The sequence below is a fragment of the Lepisosteus oculatus genome, chromosome 1 (assembly GCF_040954835.1).
Source record: "Lepisosteus oculatus isolate fLepOcu1 chromosome 1, fLepOcu1.hap2, whole genome shotgun sequence".
In the NCBI taxonomy this organism is placed as follows: domain Eukaryota; kingdom Metazoa; phylum Chordata; class Actinopteri; order Semionotiformes; family Lepisosteidae; genus Lepisosteus; species Lepisosteus oculatus.
Genome location: NC_090696.1, coordinates 39,243,279 through 39,258,510, shown reverse-complemented (window position 1 = coordinate 39,258,510; position 15,232 = coordinate 39,243,279).

The following is a 15,232-nucleotide window of genomic DNA, read 5'->3' as shown; positions in this document are numbered from 1 at the left end:
TCCATGAGGTCATGGAGGCATCGACTTGCATCTCCTCCAGCTTCCTCCTTAGAAGTAAGGGCTGGATGGTATTGAAGCCACTGGAGAAGTCGAAAAACATGATTCTTACAGTGTTGCCAGCCTTGTCCAGGTGTGAGTAGGCCCTTTGCAGCATGTAGATGATCGCATCCTCCACACCAACACTGGGCTGGTAGGCAAACTGTAGGGTGTCCAGTGATGAGCTGACCAGGGGTCTCAGGTGGGATAAGACCAGCCTCTCCAGTGTCTTCATGACGAGAGAAGTCAGTCCTAACTTTACAGACAATTTATAGAAGGCTTTCTTTCTCCTAATTTGTATCCTTAATGTTTTTAAGATATTTGGACAGGTGGTTCTAGTTCTTGGTTTTTGTTCTTTGCAGTTGCTATTCATTCTACACTACTTCTGTATTTATTCTATCTAATTATATTTATTTTTATTCCTACAAAGTCTACCTTTAAGAAGTTGTAAACACTTGTTTTGGACAATGAAGTCTGTCTATTAATTTTCAAAATATACCTCAAACCATACCATATAATTAACATTCCATTATGGTTCTATTACTGCTGTTTTTCTCATTTTGTCTTGTTTAAAAACACTACAATTCAGGCATTCTCTCAAGTAGATGTTGTGACAATCTAAGTAATAAAGCAGTCATTTACCATGCCTAACATTTCAAGTGGTAAAATTAATTATGTTATTTTTAGCAATCTAGGTAGATGAAAGCATCGTAATAACCATTTATTTCTTTGTACATAGAGTATTGCTGGTTTTCCCATTACAATATTCCTGATTTCATTAAAGAAAACTGCATTATAATTGATTAGTCTACATTTGGTAGTCTTTAGCATACCCCTAATTTTGTGCCCTTTGAATCATTTTTCAAAAAGTCTGGCCCATATGGATTTTGAGACCGCGGATTTCTTTAGGTTGAGATTGAGATGACTTAGTGCTCTTTATGCTTTATAGTGCTATATCTCCTAATCTTTAATTCTTCCTGTCTCTCCTAAGCATTGCATATCCATTAAAGTTCTGTTTTGCACCACCTCTTTCCATTATCCGTGTTCAGAATTACCTGCCAGTATTGTAACTTCTATTTGTTGATGTTGGTTAATGTTATTTCTGGTATTGAGGTATATTTATTTAATTTAATGGTGATTGAACACATAATTTATAAGAATATTACAATTTAATATTTTCACAAAACATGATAGATAATTATAGATCTTAATCAAAGTATTTTAAAAGTATGAGTTCTCTAAATTAACATTACATTTAATGTAAACTGACATTACATTTTGGATAAATGTAACATATTATAGTTTGATTTAAAAGTATGTTAATTCTAAGTTGTTTACTCATTAAGGCCAGAGTATTTGCCAAATGCAAGTTTGGCAGCAATAAAATAATGAACTATTTAATATTTTCAAAGTTATATATTTTTACACTGAGGTAAGAATTCAATAGAATCTGTATGCCATAGATTCAAAATAATAGGATTATACTCTTTTAACAAATTCTCCAGATCTATGGCAGATTTTCCTTTTTCTGCTTTTAAAAACCAGCTGAAAACCCAGCTGAAAGTATGGAAAGAAGTACATATGCACTAAATAACACAATGCTTTTTTTGTGAGGAACACAAAAACCTTTCTAAATAGGATCAAACTTTGAGAATTCTTCAAAGAATTTCAATAACTGGCTAAATGCTCCCCATATTTAATTTAAAGAATGTGTCTTGCTGTAGCACAGGTTCCTTTTGTTCAGTGTAGTTTGCATGGAAACATTTACTAATTTTTTATGTTGGCTTTAAATAAATTGGAAGTGTTCAGCAGTAAAATTGGATTGTCGATGGCTATAATGGAAGAGTATAGAGCACGTCCAAATCTCTGTGTCCAATCTCGTGAGCCTGGGTATTGGTCTTTTAATATTCCATTGCTACTCTGGCTGCCGTGGCCATTCATCATGAAAGAATAGGGGGAAAAAGCCTCTGGCATATCGATTAAAGAAAAAAATCAGAGCTCACAGACAGCACATTGTGTTGGTGAGGCTTAAGAAGGCTATGGCGAGGTATATTTCAAAATGTGGAGAGACAGTTCTATTTTGACCCCACGCCTGGTGGGATAAGTGCTGTCAGCGCCGTTTATTCTTGATCCCCTGTGATTTCTGTATCCCGCCACCCCTCTGCATGAAAATGAACTGTGAAGCCAGTCAAAGCACCTGCTTTACTGACAGGTCCGATTAATGCCTGGATTTATCCCTGAAAGTGGGAGCTTCTCGGCTGCTGTTGTTACCAATGGCTTGAATTGGCATATAATTCATCTGTGTTCACTAGAGTGCTATAGACCCCAGTTGTAAAAGTTTACATGGGCCTTGTATTGCACTGTCACACTAAAGATAGCTCTCCTGCGGGTTTGTAAGGATCATAACTGTAATGAATCCACAAAGCACAAGATAACTTGCTTGCTAGCTTTTAAATAAAATAGTTCAAATGTAAAATTACTCATGAAAATGTAATGCTATCCATGATATTTTATTAGTTATTGCCTTTATAGTGAATGCACTACAGTATACCGTATACTCAGTGAAAACTGTAAAACAATACAAAAATATCTTGAATAAATAAAAAGGCAGATCATGGATATTGATGCAATAGTAAATTCAACTTTTATTGGATGATGATTGAAAAGAGAACAGTGTTTTATTCACATTAAATTAATTATTTTAACAATACCCTGTGATTGTCATGGATCTAAATAATCAAGAAGGGCTTGATCTTTCAGAATGAATCATAGAGGAAAAAAATCTAGAACTCTGTTCACAGCCTTAATGTTATTTTATTACTTGATTACATGGTACATCAACAATTCCATTGTAGGTCAACTTATTAATTACTTGAAATGTTTGTCTTAATTTTATATTTTGATAAATCAGTAAATCATTATTAATGTTTATTGTTTAATAATACACTTTGCTGTCAATGATAATGTTAACGTGCAGTGATCATCTACACTCACTCACTCCACTCAGGTGGAGTTTTAGCTCTTTGCACATGAAGTTTTATGCAAATAGAGGATGGCAAAGGGTAACTATCTGCTTTCTGTTAATAACAAGACAAAGTACATGAAGAGGAAAAAAGCCTATATTAAATCAAGCTTGATTGTGCAGTAATAGTTACTTATAATTGCAGTGCTGGTACTATTACTCTGATGTGACATGCCCTTGGTTGTGGGAGAGAGAATGGTAACCTTGTCTAATTTGATTTTGGTACCAGTTGGCATAAAACAATGAACTGTGTCTGCTGACACAAAGTTTTTGCTGCTTAAGTGTATGGAAGGGTTTATTCAGAGATAATTACAGCAGGTAGAGGGTAAGTGCAATTTGAAATGCACAATTAGCATCCTATTTTCCAGTGGCTTTGGGTCATTGCTAATTTTTTATAATGTTTTTTTTTTTAATCTTTTGAGGTGCCTTTTTAAAACAGATTGGTCTTATTGCAACTACACTCAGAAACAACCTTTGTAAGAGTTTCTGTTAGATTTGCTCCAAATTGGTGAACTACAATTAGACTCTTGTTAAATTAACTAAAGGTTATTGTGGTCTACTGTCTCCATGCACCTTGTCTTTGCCACGGATGTAACCACTTAATTTCGTCTCTGTGCTGAGTAGTATATTATTTATAGAGCTACACTTTAACAATTATACAAACCATTATCTTCAACAATGTATTTTCCAACAAATATATGATTTGCTTGTTGTATAATAAAAAGTCAAGCAAAAGCTGCTTTTGTAAACTGCATTTCTGGATGCAAAGTATTGTTGGCGTACACGATCCTTTTCTTATGGCCATAGAGCAAAATTTCAAATTGATAGTTTTTTTTTTCTCTTGTCAAATCTGTCAAATAAATGCTTCTGGATACATCCTGGTCAAAACTCTGCATTAGCAACTTGAGATTTACCACAAAAGACATCACTGTCTAATACTGTGTGAGTTTTCTTTTTAAAATGTGATGCATGCACTATTATTTTAGGCTTTGAGCAGCTGAAGCTCAAGTATGAAAAGTTCATAAAATGGGAAAATAAGAAAAGGCAAATGTATTTAATGAATCAATTTCCATCCATTTTCTAATCTCTTTATCCAAAACAGGCTTGTGGATAACCAGAGCCTATCCAAAAAAGCAACAAGCACAAGGTGGGATACACCCTGGAAAGGACACCAGTCCATTGCAGGGCAGACACACAGACAGATAAAGTAGAAGAACAAGTAATAGGTTCATTCCATGCTGAAAAGAAAAGAAAAGAAAACACAATGTTTCAGCTGTGGAGCCTTCTTTGGGTTTAAGAAAGATAGGACTGTCAGCAAAGATAATATAGCATGGGAAAACAAAAGCCAGGAGACAGGAGGAGGCAGGAGCAGGGGAGAGGCAGAGTGGCCAATCAAGTGGTGCGAGGTCGAGAGAGGTGAGGAGAGGTGTGAAACAAAACCTATAAATGAATAGGGAGAATTAGAAGGGGTTAACACCTTTTTAAGCCCTGTCTTATCTGATGGCTGAAAAGAGAAACTAAAGTGCCTGTTGGGTATGCACTGCACTACCAAAATATGTGCAAGAAGGGCTTCCCCATGGGGGGCTGTCCTGTGGCACCTTGAAGAAGTTATAGCTATGATCATATGGAGAGACCGTATAGGGGATTTTAACATGAGCAAGTATGGTGACTGTAATGATACTGCTGTAAAGTGCACTACCCTGCAGTATTTTAGGGAAAGATGGTTAGGAAACCCACCGGTTTTGCTGGGTCTTATGGCCCACAATACAACTTAAGCCAGAATCCCCCATATATCTCTGTAAGTGGTAATCGGAGGGGGAGGGGTGGGGGGGGGGATGTTGTTTTGAGAATCATGAAGGTCACGTATAATGGGATGGAGTAAATGCAATCTCACCTCCTATATTGGTCTCTCAAATTCTACTACTCAGATCACAGGGTGGGATAAGAGCACTCCTAATTTTAGTACAGCCTTTTTCATGTTCTGCAGGATTGGGAGTGCCTAATGGAACATATTTTATTTGTGGGAAATGTGCATATCCATGATTACCAACTAACTAGGATATGTAGTTCCCTATGTTCGGGTTCAACCTCACAGGCCTTTTGGGCCCAACCACAGACCTCAATGGAAACTGGCGGACTGGGAATAGTATCTAGGCATAGTATTTCCTTCAGCCGGTATTGGCTTCTTAGACTGAGAACTAGTACAGATGGCTTCTACCCTGGAGGAATTTGCAAATTCTACCTCCTCCAGACTAAAAGCAATAAATGATGAAATGGTAGCACTTAGGACAGTAGCAATTCAGATTAGGTTAGCTGTGGACTACTTATTAGCTTTCCAAGGTGGCACTTGTGCAGTGATTGGTTACTTACAGTTTATACCTGATAACTCTGAGCACATTTCAGACTTGGCCCAACACATATATCATGAGGGGCAGAAAAATCATAACTATTATCAGGAGGGTGGACTTAAGTCTGTGTTTGGGGCCTGGGGTGGAGCTCTGGTTCAATATTTGTTTTTGGGAGTAGTGCTGTTTGTATATAAAATTGTTATAATTACATGCATTAAGAGTATAATCACTGCTTTATGTCACCGCATTACCTCCAATACTACTGTTATGATAGTACACAAATATGAAGTGAAGTCAGCAGACTCCTCGTTTGTGTAGAAAATGGAAGCTATGTTCCTATTTTCTAAGGGGGGATTGATGGAGCCTGCTAGTATAATCTGTATGTTACTCTGTACCTACAGTATATAGTCGTAAGAGCTGTGAACTCATATGCTAAACTCTAACATTGCTTGAGCACAGATGCTTCTCCCTCTCTGCACTAAACTCCCATGTTCTGTACCAAACTCCTTGATAAGGAAGAAGTGTTTTAATTGCTCCCTGAGTCCTCAAGTTCCTTGATACAATACCTCAAAGACAGGAAAGGGAGATGTAGAGAAGTGTATATAACCTTTGGAGAGTCGTATCCCCTTTGAACAACAACAACAACATCAACAACAGTCCTCATTGTATTGTTCCTTGTATGCATACAATAAAGTTTGGTGAATGGACACCTCAGGCTCGAACCTCTTGGTTTCTACAGACTTATTCACACTGTGTTTTTTTTTCATGCCAAAAACTGTTTTACAGCTATTTTCATTTCCTGGAATAGGTTCAATTTTTATAATTCCCATTTCATTTTTTTCATTATTACAACCAAGCAGCTCTTTTTCACAATATTGATTGTTCAGGTTGTGGCTTACGATTCACCTTTCCCCTTTTTTCTGATTGTTACTGTGAGGTGTTCTTTATAAACCAAGCTACTGTATGTAACAACCATAACTGACAAGATGAAGTGACCTGTTTTAGCCAAGAGACGAAACACAGAAAAGTGACCCTTCTCCCAACACTAGAGAAAAAAAATCTTTGTTTTTGCAATCATTTGGAAAACAATTGCAATTCATCTGGAGGCAAAGTAGTAGAAGCAACTGGAGTCTTTGATATCTGGTTAATTTTCTGTCATGGACATTTTATTCTTTGTTGCTGTTAAAACTCAATTTTCTGAAGAGGAGTAAGACATTTACTTTACACTGAAGAAAATGTCAGACTTGCTTGATTTAACTTACTATCTAGCTCTTGCTAGCAATCTTTTTTTTAACATTTTCATTAAAATCATGAAGATAAGAAGACAGTAGATTAAAAGCATCAAATACTGATGTCAATCAGATATGACAACAGATTAGATATATTGTACTAATGTTTGAAACTTTTTGAAAGTTTACCAAATTGGTTTAATAACAAGATAAGTCATAAAAATATTAAATGCTTTAATCTTGTGTTAAAGACAGATATAGATCACAAACTGATTTTTTTATTTTCATCATTTTATTTTCTTATTACTGTTTCCTTTCCTTTCCCAAATATTGTATAAAGTAGTGCACAAAACCCACTCTGGTATAATGAATTTAACCAGATATTACTTGTTTGCTAATCTTCTTATTTTGGTGTCACTGTTTGGTTTCAATTATACCAAAATCCTAATCACTGATCTAAATTAGGAAGATCAGTACCTCTCATTCAGATTCCAGTGGTAATCCAGATTGGAGCATTTAGCCCTTGCCTGTTTCCAATAACCAGCTTCTGTGTTTTCTATCCAATCACTAACTTTCAATCCCAACACACACACACACCTAGAATGCCTTATACCAGCAGTTTAAGAATTTAATAATTAAATCACAGAATGCAGGTTAGGTCTTAAAGTCACTTGGAGTACACAGTGTACAATATATATTGGAATGACATATCTTAAGGATAAGGCTTTCTGGACATAATATGCATAAATTCTCAAAAGAAACAAATTAGCTGGATGCAAAAAAAAACCAGAGGTAGACTCAAAATATTGAACGATTTGGAACTGCATGTAAAATAGAAGAATATTGCTATGAAAAAGTCATGTTGTTGCATCTAACAGAAACAGATTCCCAGAGAAAGTGAAGTAAAGTGAAGTAAAATTACAAATCCATTAAAATGTTTTACTTAAAAAATCTCATTTAGATAACCCAGATTTAAATGTTGACAGAGATGATGGCACAAATATTTATGTACATAACAAGTAAACATTCATCTAGCTACCTAAGATCAAAGGCAATTTATAGTAGTCACCATATTAGATTAGCAAAATGCATTAATAAAGCAAACTGAAAACTCTCCTTTATCTTTGAATTGGAAAATTACCATTAAATATTTACAGGATACGATAATTTATGAATTTGTTAAGATGAATATTGAATACTTTACATGTTTTATTTATGTATAGATGGGATTTGCCTAGATTCATGGTGTTTTTTAAGTAGTGACAGCTGCAGTATATGGGTGACTGAATAGCTCACCTGATAGAAGATTAAATTAGTAATGCAAAGATAAGGGGTTTCAGACTTACTGATCCCAATTCACTTTTATTTAATGAACACCTATATCATTGTGCCTAGTCAGCAATAGCATAGGTGGGTAGCTGCGTCAGCATGCGTAGGCTGCAAAGGACCCAGACAGCATCTTGTACCTCCAGCAACCTTATTTACTGTATCTCTTGCAGTAAATGCCCAGCCATCTACATTGGAGAAACAGGAAGGAGACTCGGAGACTGCTTCAGAGAACACGTCAGGGCTGTGTAGATTAAAGATCTCTCCAAGCCCATTGTTTCTCATATCACCTCTGACGGCCACGACCACACTAATCTCTCCGTCTGTGTTTTCAAAGACGGTTTTCCGAACTCATACATCAGAAAGACCACCGAAACTAAAATTATTCTGCAGTTAGGATCACACATTCTCCCTTCCCTTAACGACAGATTACTGTTCTTTTAAATTTTCTCCATTCATTGGAAGTTTCATTTCACACCTCTCTGCACCCATTCTGACTTCACACCTCTTGATTGGCCTCTCTTTCTGTCCCCTGCTCCCGCCTCTCACTCTTCCTCCCTCCCAACCTTTGTTCTCCCGCTACTTTACCTTTGCCTACTGCCCTGTCTCTCTCACACCTGAAGAAGGCTCCACGGCCGAAACGTTGTGTTCTCTTTCTTCTTTTTTTCAGCATGGAATAAACCTATTACTTGTTCCTTAGCAATAGCATAGGGCATCTCTAAGGAAAATCAGGGATGGCAGGTGAATCTGGTGGACCATTAGGTGGTACTTTTCATGCTGGAGACAAAAGTCCAGGCCCATCCCTTAGGAATATTACAATGCAGGAACTACAGTCCCTCTGATATGATGTTAAACTCAGATCCTGATTATGCTGTCATCAGACATCCCTTTGCACTTTTTCAAAGAGTAGAAGCATAACCCTTGATGTCCTGACTAGATTCCATTCTTGATTTGTACATTCTGGCCAAACTTATTAAGTGTAGGTTCCCCCTTAAATAATTTGATTTGTGAAGCAGAGCTTCGCTGCAGACATGTAATGGCTGTCACAATTCATCCAGGGAGGGAGCTGCACTTCAGTGAATGATGAAGTTACACTTGGCAATGCCAGCATTAACAAAGTCATTGCAATGTTGACAAATACAGTATATCCAATTGTAGCCTATGGAGAAACTGTTGTGAGATGTTCTGCCACTGTTCCCGTGCATCTGCAACTAGTGAAGTTTAAAGGTTTGCCAATTCTGTCTCCTGCTGATAGCATTGGTGATCCAGTCTCACAGAAGTTCTAACGGACTCAGGTTAGGAAAAAAAAAAGCTGGCGATGACTTTGTACAGACAGTGTTCTTGTAGTCAAACCTATTGCATCTCCTCAGGTGTACAGTGTTATCCTAGCACTGCATGGTCTTTTCTTTGTCTTACTCAGATTGATATGCAGGATTGAAAAAGATAATGAATCACTGAGTAGTAAGTTCAAAATGCATCAAAAGCATACCTGTATTAAAGGAACGTCCAACCCACATCTTGGCTTGACTGCAAAAGACAGCATGATGCTCAACGTGATTTTTCTACATGAGCCGGGTCTCTAACAGGTTTGTAACAGGCAAAACATAATTCAATAAACAAAGCAGTTCTCAACATGCAACACATTTCTCAGCAGTCAACCTATTTTCTCTGAGCAAATTCCAAATGCCGATCATTCTCAACAAGACAGCAAGCTACAGCCTTTCTACCAATGTCTGGATAATTTCATCCTCAGTGCTTTTGTGTTTTAGTCACTACAGTAAAAAAATATTATGCAGTTGGATCCGACAGATTCAGGGTTGGTGGTGGTGACTCTCTGTCATCCAGGTGTGGCTTGTTCTTCAAGAAGCTAGTCTCTTTGTTCCTTTGAACTACTGTGCTGATTATTGAAAGAGACTATCTTCATCTCGATGCAACTTCTGTCAGACAAACCACTTTGAATCATATTGATAACAACCAGGCAATCTTCATTGCTTATATAAAAGACATGTTTTCTGCTCTTTAATTAATAAAAAAAAAATGATATGTTTGAATGGTTGTGTAATTATATTTGTAATCAACTCATTTTGAAATTTTAAACATATTCAAGTAACAAACAGAACATGGTGTTTCTAATGTAATCACAAACACAGTATTTTCCTTTCTCTTTTTGTATTTTGCCTTTGGCTATCCAAATAAACAATACTACAGAACTAATTAACAAACCATTATACTATTTAAAATGTAAATAGCAGCATGTTTGTGCTTAATGAATTGGAAGCAAAACTAGAGTTTTCACTGGGTATTGCTATAGCTACCATGTTATTCTTGGTACCCTTTTATTGAAAATGCTTTAATTACAATATTTTTACAGTTTTTGTAAAAAGATACATTGCAAATTAAATGAGCCACTTTTCTTTCTCAAAGTCCAATTTAAAGTATGTCAACCAATAGGATGCTAAAGTAATACAAGGAAGACATGGAAACTGAATAGATCCAGAGGAAAGTAGTTTTTAATTCTATTAGAAATTTTAAAAAGTGCTTTGAGGGGGAATATTTTCAATAATTTATCCTATCCTCAACACTTAATACTCTGCTGGGATTCTCTGCAAGAAAAGTCCCTAGGTATAAATAAACCAATAACATCACAGAGAAGTCTAAGTTGTGAAAATGAAGGAAAACAGTATGCTGTCAAGTCAGTTTATAGGACTAAATTGCTGAAGTGTATCAAAGTAAATTGATCGAAGATTACTTAACATACAGTGCCTATCTTTTTCCTCACTGTATCCTCTTCATGCATGAAAGCATCAAAGGATGAGATTATGGTAAAATCAGGTGGAACTAACTTCAAAGTATATCACACATTTATGTTAAATAACCTGAAGAATAAATACATCACTGACTTGCAGAAACTCATTTTTAAATCCCAGTTTTTGTTTCCTATGCAAAACTATGCAAAATGGAAAACAAACATCTCTAGGGCTGATGAATTCAATTCATACTCCATACTACCATGGTGAATGTTGGACTTAAATGACACAATTTAAGTCCAGATGTCAGTTGTAATATAAAGGGGATGTACTGTAAATAGATTAAATAAATAAGGCTGAAATTAAAATGACAAATCGAGTCCTGACATCTGTTTGTCTAGCAAGCAAATTTGAAAAACATTTAGTTGGTGATTTTATTACTATCTAGGGTATTTATTTTCCAGAATGATCAGATTAGTGGTATTAGTACTATATGTGACCTACTGTGCCAACTCTTCTCCTGTCTAATTGAACTAAGGGATAGACAGAATATTCAATAGCTGAACAAATCTATATCATTATCCTTAATACTCCTGTACCACAAAACAGTATCAACAACTGTTCCCTGTGCAATAAATTTACATTAACACACAGTTAATATTTATAGTGAAACATTTATTTGGATACTTATTTTATATTGTATTTAATAAATATGTTTGTTTTTTATTATATTTCATTTAAATTTGTTGTTTACTTTTCTTTGATTTAAAGTGTATTTGAGGAAATTAAGGACCCCCTCACAATGATTGTATAATCTATAAGTAAAAGTTTTCTTTTCTTCTACTGAGTATATTTGCAGTACTCAGATGATTGAGTTATAAACACATTTACAGGAATAAAAATATTTTTTGGAATGTAACTGCAGATTATGATGCAAGTGTAAATTTGTTCAAATACCATATTTCTAATCCACAAGTTTCACATGCAGATTGAATACTTCTGTCTTAAGAGTAAAAAATATTAAAGTACAAGTTAAGGTGCTGCCAAAAACCTACGATGCACAGCACTGTTGAAAAAGAACTGTTTTACTGTATGTAGAGAGAGTTTGAAATTTTGACTGATGTGGACAAATGGTCTGTTATATACTGTACTGTATCAGCCTACTGTACATACCAACAAATATATTCTCATCAGATGATAATAAAAATAAGACTCATCATGACATGCTTTTTGGCTATCTGGGGTTGTTCTTTTATGTCTGGATTTGGCTGTGAGCAAACCTCTAAGTAGAGGAATGAGACCGCTGAATGTCAGAGATCCTTCTTTTTCACCTAATTGCCATTAAATGGTTAAATGCAGAGTTCAGTTATGAGAGTGTACCATGAGCTCAAGGAACTGGCAGATCCAATGTTTGGCTGCAACCTCAATCACAGTCAATCACAATCAATCACAGTCGATCAAAGGAAATAAAATACTGAATGCTTATGTGATGACCCACTTGGTGCACCACTTAGGGACCTGGACACAAACATCAAGTCTTGAAAGACAGCTTAAAGAAGACCCAGAATATCATCATCAGAGATCCTGATGTTCAGACACTAATTACAACAAATTCAAGTAATTCCAAAATCACCAGAAACATAAAAAAGCAAATGGTACTGTAGCTGTAGGAGACTTTGTTCTCAGGAGTACTGTAAGTGAGATCTGAATCAAGTACTCAACAACAGTTTGCTGTATACCTGGAGCTGAGGTGGCTAAGTGTCTTAAAAGCATACAGACTCCTGGCAAACACAGGTTAAGACTTATATGTTTTTCATTTAGGACAAATGGCATTGGCAAAAACAGTACCCTTTTGGAAAAAAAAATGAAAGATCTAAAAAATAGTAATTAAAGATGGATTCTGTAGTTTGTACTATATGTTCACCCCATGTTCCTGTACCTCTCTATTTTATTAGTCCTCCTGACCACTATAGTAGTCTATACTTAAGACCAATGTTTAACGACTTCATAAGTAAATCACAAGGATCCAGAGCCTAGTGTGAACAGGACAATATGAATGGACAAGTGACAAAGGAGGTACCAGAGAGGATAATCATGATCACATAACTTTTAATATAATGCAATTTCGAAGCATTCTGAGGTTTGGGATTTCAATGATATGCTAAATAGATCATGTAAAAATTTGTTTGCATAATTTTACACTACCCTTTACTGTTTATGTAACATGGCACAGTGTAGTTAACATGTTATAGAAATCACATCACCACCTTGAAATCTAGAAGGTGTAGAATTATGCTTTTAATGAAGACCAGATTTCTGTCTCAGTGGATTTATGTGTTAAAATGTATTGTTGAATTGTTGAGCACACACCACTGGAATGCAAAATTCCTGAGAATTTTCTGCTTTATAAGAATCATAAGCAGGTTTTGTACGTTTATAATATTTTTTTAAACTGTGGAATTCTTTGGCTAAGGTGGACATACTGCATGTGGTGTGCTCAGATTAATCATTTATGGTGGTCTGCACTAAAGTGTCACCTTCAGCTTTATCCAAAACACAAGATGCAAGTTAAGCAATGACAGTACTGGCACCTCTGCCAGTTCACTATAACACAGGTTGTTAGAAATAGTAAACATGACACTGTAGAGTACTGAACATTACAAAACTTGTCTAAGCTGTAAGCCCTCTATTACAGTTTTGTAAATCATACCCCAAATCAACAAGTATAAAATATGATTCAAAATGTAGAAAACCTCAGTAATAAACTAAATAACTTAATTATACTTATTTTTGGTTCTGGAGAGTTAAAGGGTCTTCTGAATTTCAGTTTTAAATTCTTATTGCTGGTTCAGTTATTGGCTAAACTTTTGTTTCTAAATCAAAATTATTTCCAGCTCTTCAATCAAAGCAGATTTTAAGGTGCCCAAAATAATTAATTGGACGGTGCTTATGCAGGACTCTGCATCACACAAATAAAATACTCTGTATGCAATGGAACTAAAATCTCTAGATTGTGCTGTTCTGACCTGTGAATGAAGTAGAATAAAGATACAGTACAATGTTATGGAGTGCCCTATGCCTCAAAATACCATCTGTTCACTCCAATGGATCTACCACACTTTCCTGCTTTTTGCAATGGTTGATGCTGTACATCAACAAGGGATCTGTTTTTGGTGTGGTTAAGTGCTTAAGTACCATGTGACCTTTGTCACAAATAAATGCACTTACTAAACAAGTGCAGCCTTAGAAACACAAACTGCTGTGACCCTATCTCTGACTTTAATGAAAACCCATAATTATAGGTCTTTAAAAGTAATTTGAGGCACAGACAGATTTCAAAATAATATATTTAGAACATACTTACTATAGTAATACACTTAAATAAGAGTGAGATGGGCCTTCACAAGGTCGACAGAAGATCGACAATCTTTATTATCTCTGATGATTACAATGATAAAAGTAGGTTTTCATTTTTCTTTAAAATGAGCCCGTTCTGTTTGGGAAGACAGTGGTAGCTCAGTAAGAAGTTTAATCCTAGGACACCTTCAAATCTCTTCAGATAAGAAAATCAATAAGCTGATTTAAGGCCCTCTAAAACATCCAGCACGGCATAGATTTGATTCTTTTATGGTAAGACACTGGTGTTGTGGAGTTGTCAGCTAGTATTGTTGTGGTTTAAGACTGGAACATTACTTCCTGACAAGATTTGTGCACATACTGCATTTCAATTGGTTCCAGGCAGAACATATGCATTATTCATAACACAATATTACAAATTCACCTGACTATCCACCGTTGCTGTAGAATAGGGTGTATCTACTGGCTTTAAAGTATTGTTGTCATGTGTTGGTTATAAAAATACTTTATAACTTCCTGTTGTATAGTTATATTTCACATTCTATTATTTGTGGATAAATAACTCTGTGTGGCACTGCCTACTGACTTTATTTCCACCTGATTTATTAAGAAATGGATAAATAAGCATAATCAGAAGAACTTTAGGAAGCAGCTATATCACCCTGCAACTCACAGCTTGCAGCCCACTGAAGCTTACCAGGAGTCAGACCAGTACTTGGATGGGAGACCTCCTGGGAAAGCTAAGGTTGCTGCTACAAGAAATATTAGTGGGACCAGTAGGAGGTGCTTACCCTGTGATCTGACCCTATTTTCATTAATAATAATACAATTTACATTTATTCCAGGTCTAAAATATTAATTATTCAGACAAAAGAACCTTGTTGTTTAAGATAATATCTTCTTTCTATAATACTACCTTTCACAGCGTTTCCTTTTACATAATAGCAATGGTATTTTGTAATATTTGTAAGCATATTTTAAAAGTGGAAATTTATCTAGGAGTCCCAAAGTCTCACTACAGATTAACCACTCGAATCAGGAATACACTCTGATAAAAAATGCTTTTAAAGTCTATCTGCATTGTATTCTTTCACAAAATTATGTAAGAACAACGAGTTGTACCAACAAAGCCACAAAGCAGGTTGTGCTTTAGCAAACTTGGATGCT